Genomic DNA, 7,732 nt, shown 5'->3' on the forward strand with positions numbered 1-7,732 from the left:
AAGTTTCATTTGAATATTGTTTTTTAAACCATCTCACTTGGATAATCTGTTTTGAAAGCACCCCCTCCCGAGGATGGCAGAACGGTGGCCCCTAAAACAAGCACACCATTAAAAGCACTGTATCAGGTGCCTGCAAGCACTGCTCCACGTGCAGCCACACTACAGGCTGCAATGCAAAAAAGGAAAAGAAAAAACAGAAGTCAGCAAGCAAAGTTTCAAGCTATTTGTTATCCTAACAAATGGATGTGGATGAAGATTCAATGGCCACACAAAGTACAAGAAGTCACTGTAATTCAAACCCCTTCCAAAATGGGCTGTGCATCTTTGCTCTCCACCTGCATTCAGCACTAATTCTAAACCCAAGATATTTTTCTTTAATTAAACAATGTATTCCAACAGCAGTATTTTAAGTGCAGGCTAGAATCAACATGCAGAACATGATTTTTTTTCTTAAAACTCCAGGGAGAGAAATTGATACTAATTGAATAAAAAGTAGTTAAAAGCAAAGTAATTGATTCATTAATCTGCCTTTATCTGTTTTCTGAACAATGGAAAGATGTATTTAAGTAACAGCAAATTACTGAGACTCTGAGACAAAGTCACCCTGTGGTGCCTCTCGTCTTTTTCAAAAGGTATAGTATGGATAACAAATTCTTTAAAAATTAGGACACCTGGCAATAACACCTGTAAGTACCATAAGAAAACATTACATCTCATCTCTGTATGATTTCTTAAGCCCTTGGAGTGCCTAGCAAGGACCAGTGTCATCTGTTCCACAATGCTCCCAGACCAGAATCTTATTAAGCAGTTTTATTACATCCTCTGTGTTAAACACAACTCTGCCTTACCACAGCCATAGTCCTCAGGTTCACACATCTCATCTTCCCAAAATACAACATTCCTCAAAATTAACATGTCTTTCTGGGGATTCATTCCCTCACAGCTCTAGTAAGACCTCCAGGTCACTATCATGTTAGTTAACACACTGCCAATCATCAGCATGACTTCTGCACCCCTCCATGTTTCAATACAGTAATATTCATTATACTGAATGTACTATACTGAATTGGGCCACTACATCACTACAACAGCACATTCTTTTTTTTTCCCACACATTATTGCCTTCTATCTCCAGAGGAATTTAGAGACTGAATCATCTGGTCTGGCTTCCTGCAAACACCTGACCCTGAGCACTCTCTCACTCACCAAGACTGTGGCTACACATCATAACCTGGCACTGCTCCTCATGCAGCCACACACTTCATCCACATCCCTGTCCATAACAAATCAAAATAAAGGTATGTGCCTTTTACTGGATTATTTCACTGTCAGAAGTGAGGGGACAGAAAAGAAAAAAGGTTCAGGCCAACCAAAATACACTTATTTCCCCAGCTGTGTTGATGGAATGAGGAAAAGGGAACGAGCAGCAGGACTGTGGAACTACATAAACCAGCACTGAGATGGAAGAACATTTCATCTACATCCTTAGAGATCAATTATATATTCCTGTTCTGTCAACAGAAACATTATAGGAGGTTGTAGTGCCCCTCCCAGCTCAGAACTATAACCTCCCCTGTGTCCTCACATATTACCATCCCACTAGCTGGATTAATCTGACTGCACTCTGCCACTGTGAGGGAGAGATGAATCCACTTCTCTCATCAACCCTCCTCCCTTTAAATACACTCTAAATGTGACTGGGAGCTGGGGGAGAGCAGGGTGGAACAGCCAGTTTAACACATGAACAAATGAAACATTAAAGGTGGGGATATACTAAAATCCACTCATGGCAAAGACCGGAGGGATGAGAGAGTAACAGCAGCCTCTCTGAAATGGAAGCTGCTCAAGCCACAAGAGAAAGATGAAACTCTGGCTTTTCCACATTATTCAGGCTGACATTGTTTGATAAAGGAACATTCATAAAAGCACTTAATCTTAAGACAATATTCCATTTAGAAAAACAAAAAGAAAGCAGCAGAACCACACCAACACACACCCTGCTCCTCCCTGCCAGTCCCTAATCTATAATGACATGGTTTGCAAATCTTTCAGCTACTGTCAGCTGGAAGGAACAAACTCAGGATACAGTGCAGGAATGCAGTTACTGCAATCTTTTCCAAAGCTTAAACCACCATCCTCTGCACTGAGGAATGGCTCCCAAGTTCTAATCATAGCACACTGCCAGTATTCTTAATTTTTTGTTAACATTAACTACTTAACTACTACATACAAACACAGGTAAGAATGAAGATAATTATTTACCTGATAATCCTGAAAAATATATGTATTGTCCTTTAAGAAGACTAACTTGTAGATATAACTTTTTAAGTAGTATCAAAAAGTTGGTTTACGTCAGACATTTCTTGAACTTCTGAACAGTAAGAAGTGCAGTGTTAACTTTTGAAATGGTTTGATGTGGTACATCCCATAGTAAATGTAATATAATTAGCCACCACCCCAACCCTACAGATATGTAAGGAAGCCAGTACTACCCACTAGATTGGTGTCATCCTTTGTTCTAGTCACTTTAAATTTAATAAAACCAGCTAGGTTTCTGACATAACCCCAGAAAGAAAATCTAAATATGATGAATTTGGTTTATCTGGATTATTTACAAAATAATCCAGATATGAAACTGCTCACTTTTAAGTCTACGCACAAAAGATATTTTACTGCTTTCACTCGTAAGGAAGACTTGATCTTGAGAAACCATGTACAAAATACGTCCATTTAAGCAGACAACAAGCAATTGGAAATATAAGATGGCATGAGCCCATATTACTCATTTTCAGCAAGAAACACGACCAACAATAACCATTTGAAAAACTAAATTCATTTTAATTCTACATACATGCCAAATGCCATAATACAGCTTCCAGAGTAAAGCTTGTTTCTTACTGCAGTTAAATAGAGCATTCCTGGGAGATAAGCTGGATTCAAAGAAACAAACAGTGATTAAATCAACACACAGATACTATTACTTGCATCTGTTTTCTTAGCTGACTGAATCTGAAGAAACTGTCAACTATCAGAGACTGCCTTTACACATTTAAAGAAATTAGCATCTCTAATGTTAATTTAGTGTTCATTCTCTGTTCACATTCCCAAATATATTATGGGTACTAGAAGCATACACACAACCTTCAGCCCTCATGCTTGCCCTTTCAGCATGGCCTCTTATTATTAAGTATGTGAATTGTCTAGCACAAAAAGCCCCATGTATAGTGTCATCTCATGCCTGATGACTATAAAACACTTACAGAATCCTCTGGAAGTAATTCCAGTATCACTGAAAGCATCTGCAATTCTGGCTCTAATCCTCACAATGAAGTGCCCAATTTAAATCCCGGAAGATGACGACAACAAATATCTCAGCAAATCCAAGTCACAGAAAGGGCACCTTTCTCTGGTCAGGCATTTATTTAGTAATTTTTCAATGGAACCACATTTCCTTCTACATCCTACTCTCAGAAAGGAAAATGTTTCACTAAATCAAACACTGGGAAGACTTTATTACCTCAAGAACACCTGAAGCTGACTCTGACTCAGGGTAACTGCTACAACCAGCTCTATTTTGAAGTCACAAAGGAATCTTTTTAGAGTGAACAAGGTGTCTCTGGCTGGTACTTGGGTACAACAAATACATTTTAGACATTATGTTCATCATGCTTTTGCTTGAAGGAAAATCAGAGTTAACATTGAAATGTTTTTCTAAACTTTAGTCAAGGTAAATACTGTGTTCTTGTAAAACAATTAGAAATACTTTACAAACGTGAAATATTATGAAGGCTGAATTAAGAGAAAGCCTGTGGCTACCCACTTTATTGCCATGATGATGGAATTGGTCCATTTTTACAACAGTTGTGTCATACTGAACAACACCCTGGAGGAATACTGACTACAAAAAATGTTAATTTAACTAGACCTAGCATGCTTGTCCCCATCACTATCTACAACCCTGCTCTTCAACGCCAAATATACTTTTCTTTGTACACAGAGTACACTTTGCTTATTCATGAATTTACCCAGATTTCTGTATTTTTACTCCTCTTATAAAAACTTTATTTTACAAGTATTTGTACACTGAATTGAGTTTTAAAATAATCATGAGCTATGCAACTGGAGAGACGCTATCAACCCCAGAGTAAATTCAATTGCACGTCTGCCAGAGAAGTCAAACAGAAGAAGAGATGAAAGAGTAACTGCACAAGCCCACATTTCAAGAGAAACAGAAGATGCATTAAATGGACTCAGAACTGAATATAAGGCTACAGTATTTCCCCAAATTACCAATTAAATAATACACATATGTAGGTATGTGTGCATACACATAAAGATACAGAGATATGTGTACTGTATGAGCAGCACATGAGTGAGAGGTTTCTGACATGAGCATGGCAAGTTCTGCACAAACACAGGAAGCAGCAATTGTCCTTATATCCCTTAAATGTCTGTACAGTGTATTTTGTTCTATGTCAAAAAAATTCAGATTGACTCCTGCATATTTAATTTCAAATTATGTATGTGACTCCTCTGTTGTCAAACACAGACCTTTTAAAAGAATCCATTTCCATTAATAAGGCACTGCTAACCATATCACAGGAATCTGACAAACAATTCATGAAGCTACTTCACAGGACCTTTGGGGGGTAACCTTATACTCTTTTTTAGTTATATATATAGCATCAAGTAAAGAGAATCTATGCTCAAATTACTGTTAGAATTTCTGATTACTGGAACTGTCCAGCTCCATCATCATCCTTCAGAAACATCAAGGTTGCCAAACTTTAACTGCAAAGTGATGCAGAAGCGATACTGCATTGGTGAGCGAGTTTTAGGAATGGACAAATTAAATTCCCTGCCTTTACCCATATGCTTCTCCATTATGTGAAATGTCTACCTAAATGGAACTGCAAGAGTTCTCCATAGCTGTTCTAATTTCATGGAAAAGGTCCTCCTAAACCATGTGGTCACAAAAATGATTGCGCAAGTGACTTGCAAGGTCTTCTGCTCAGCCTCACCAGATGGATCAGCTTTCTCTCTGCTGCCAGTAAACGCTGAATGTGTAACTTCCAATTGTATCTGTAATCCTAGGGCTATAACATCCTCTATCATGTTTCGCTGAAGCTCTGGAATTCATACTCAATTAAAATAAAGCTATTTTCCAAAAGAGTTTTAAATCAACAGTGCATTCTAAAAGGTGTTGCTTTCAGTTTTGTTGGGCTTTTCTTTTTTTTAATCAAAATGCTAAGCTGTCTGAAACCTCAACAGTTCCTCTTTAGCTTCCAATGCACACCCTTTGTGCATAAGTTTCCTATTTAAGTGATGAGCAAATGCAAAACTGGAAGTGAAAGAGACAATTACTTTGCAGAGCAATTGTTGTTAAACCTTCCGTCAAGCATAACACAGCTAAAAATGAATTTTAACCGTTTTAGTTTCTTGTATTTTTATGTGTAAACTTGAAAGCATGCTATATGAATGACACTGGCTTATAATTTTGCTGTTCAAAGCAAACTATAAAAACAGACTTTTGCTTTTTCCTAGCCAGTTTTGTTTTCTGAGTTTGTATTCTGACTTCATGACGAGTATCTTGAGTACTGATATTACTTTTACATCATACCCACTAATGGAAATCATTAACACAAGGGAAAAAAAAAAAGCACCATCATTGATTTAGCCACCTTCAAAAGCCACACAAGAGTATTACACTAGGTGATACCACCTTGGCCATTAAAATGTGCTTCAATATGCTTAGAACAGAGAATTCAATCAAGTGTCAAGAAGTTTCCTTATTCTGATTACATACAACTGCTATGCAGATCTACAAATCTGGCATCTCGTTACTTAGAAATATCAGAAAGACCAAAGCAAAATAAGTAAGGTATTAAAGTGTCCTTCTAATTAATCTCTGCTCTAAAGATACAATTAGTTATCAATTAAATCAATTATGTATTTTTGCTAGAATAACCTGTTTCTAACCAACGCTTTCCTTATTCTGGAGGTGCAGAAATCCGGGCAAGACCTAAGTCTATGAATCCCCTCGGACTAGAGCCCGGCAGGTGACCTACAATGCATAAATCCGGTCACTGTGTACAAAGCCCAAAGCAGACCTGTCCTAGCCTCGCCTTCCCGCAGCAGTTCCGCCCTGGCACGGCGCAGCCCCGGCGCCGGGGGAGCGCAGACAAAGCGCCGCACGCCCGGAGCCGCAGGCCGGAGCCTCCCCAGCCCTCTCTGCCCGCTCCCTCCCAGGGCGGCGCCCGCCGCAGCACCGGGGGGAGCCGGCACAGGAAACGGGGACAAAGCCGAGCCGATGCCCATCGCCAGGCACGTACCCCTGCCCGCAGCCGAGCGCAACTGACAAAACGCCCAAAAAAAGCCTCCCCCAAAAGCCACCCCGCCCTGGGCGCGCAAAGGACGGGGCCGGCTGTCAGCGGCGGCGCTGCGGGGGGACCGGGCGGCCCGCGCAGCCTTTTGTTGTTTGCGCAGCGGCGGATGAGAAGGGAGAGGAGCTGAACACCCCACGCACCCACACCCAAACACACCCGCCCCGGGTCCCGGCCCGCCGGCCCCCCCCGCTCACCGCTCGGTGCTGCAGCTCGGGCGATGTGCGCAGCGCTCGCTGGGGCGGCGGGGGCCGCGCAGCCCGGGGCGGGGAGGCGGCCGGAGGAGGATGTCAGCGATGGGCGGGCGAAAGGGAGGAAGGAAAAGGGTTTTTGGGGGGGAGAGAGGACCGGAGAGACGGAGGGGAGGCGTGAAAGAAGCGAGTCAGCACCACGGCGGACCCAGCGCTTCCCGCAAGGCGCTGGCAGGGCCGCGGTGGTCGGCGCCGGCGGAGCGGGCGCTGACAGCTGCCGGCAGCCGCCACCACCGCCCCGGCTGCTGCTGCTGCGGCTGCGGCCGCCGCCCCTGTCCCGCCCCGCGCTCCCCTCCCTCCTTCCCTCCCGCCCCGCCTGACATGGCGGCGCCCCCCCTTCTCCCACAAGCGCCCGCGCGCCCTTCTCCCCCACCGCCCCCCCTCATGGCGTCACCCTGCCCGGGAGCGGGCACGGCCGGCGGGATGCTCGGAGGGAGCTCAGGTGCATCCCCGAGGCTGCCGGTGCGGGCCGCGCTGAGCCCTACTAAGATTCGCCTCGTCCGCCTCAAGTCGATGCCAGCGGAGAGCGGATCCCCGCGGTTCCTCAGGGCGCCCTCGGTGACACTGGGGCGGCTTCGCTCCAAGGGGGCTCCACTGCTGATGCTCCTGGCGCTGGTTTGACCTTCTGTGCTGGAAAGAAGTTCAGGGTTATGGTGACTGTAGGACTCGTGAAACTGATGCCCCCATCTCAGTTTGATGCCTCTGGGAAAATCTTCCCTTTAAAAAGGACATGGAAGTGCTGGAGTGTGTCCAGCAAAGGGCAGCAAGGCTCGTGTAAGGTCTAGAAAACGTGTCTTATGAGGAATGGCTGAGGGATCTGAGTTGGTTTGGTTTCAAGAAGAGGAGGCTCAGGAGGAACCTCATCACTCTCTGGAATAGGTTGCCCAGGAAGGTGGTGGAGCCACCACCCCAGAGGTGCTCAAGAGGCACCGGGATGTGGCACTGGGTAGTGTGGTTCAGTGGTCATGGGGTTACAGGGCAGTGTGGGTGGATGGTTGGACTGCATAATCTTGAAGATCTCTTCCAACCATGACTTCATGAAATGTGCTTGAAAATCTCCTCAGTGTGCAGCAGCTCATGGAGCAAGTCACAGAGAAA

At 43.9% G+C, this 7,732-nt stretch overlaps 1 protein-coding gene across 6 annotated transcripts in view; it reads right to left on the reverse strand.

Moving 5' to 3' along the window:
• KLC1 (kinesin light chain 1) overlaps positions 1–6,906 on the reverse strand; it is a 45,351-nt gene extending 38,445 nt beyond the window's left edge. For 2 of the 6 annotated variants that reach the window (XM_064713992.1, XM_064713989.1), the window contains exon 1: positions 6,581–6,903. The gene's annotated coding sequence lies outside the window, so the exon portion shown is untranslated. Of the gene's footprint in view, positions 1–6,580 lie in introns of all 6 variants that reach the window. The other 4 variants (XM_064713987.1, XM_064713985.1, XM_064713988.1 and 1 more) reach the window with 4 other exon arrangements.
• Positions 6,907–7,732: the final 826 nt, after the last annotated feature.

This window comes from Zonotrichia leucophrys, chromosome 5 (assembly GCF_028769735.1).
Source record: "Zonotrichia leucophrys gambelii isolate GWCS_2022_RI chromosome 5, RI_Zleu_2.0, whole genome shotgun sequence".
NCBI lineage: Eukaryota > Metazoa > Chordata > Aves > Passeriformes > Passerellidae > Zonotrichia > Zonotrichia leucophrys.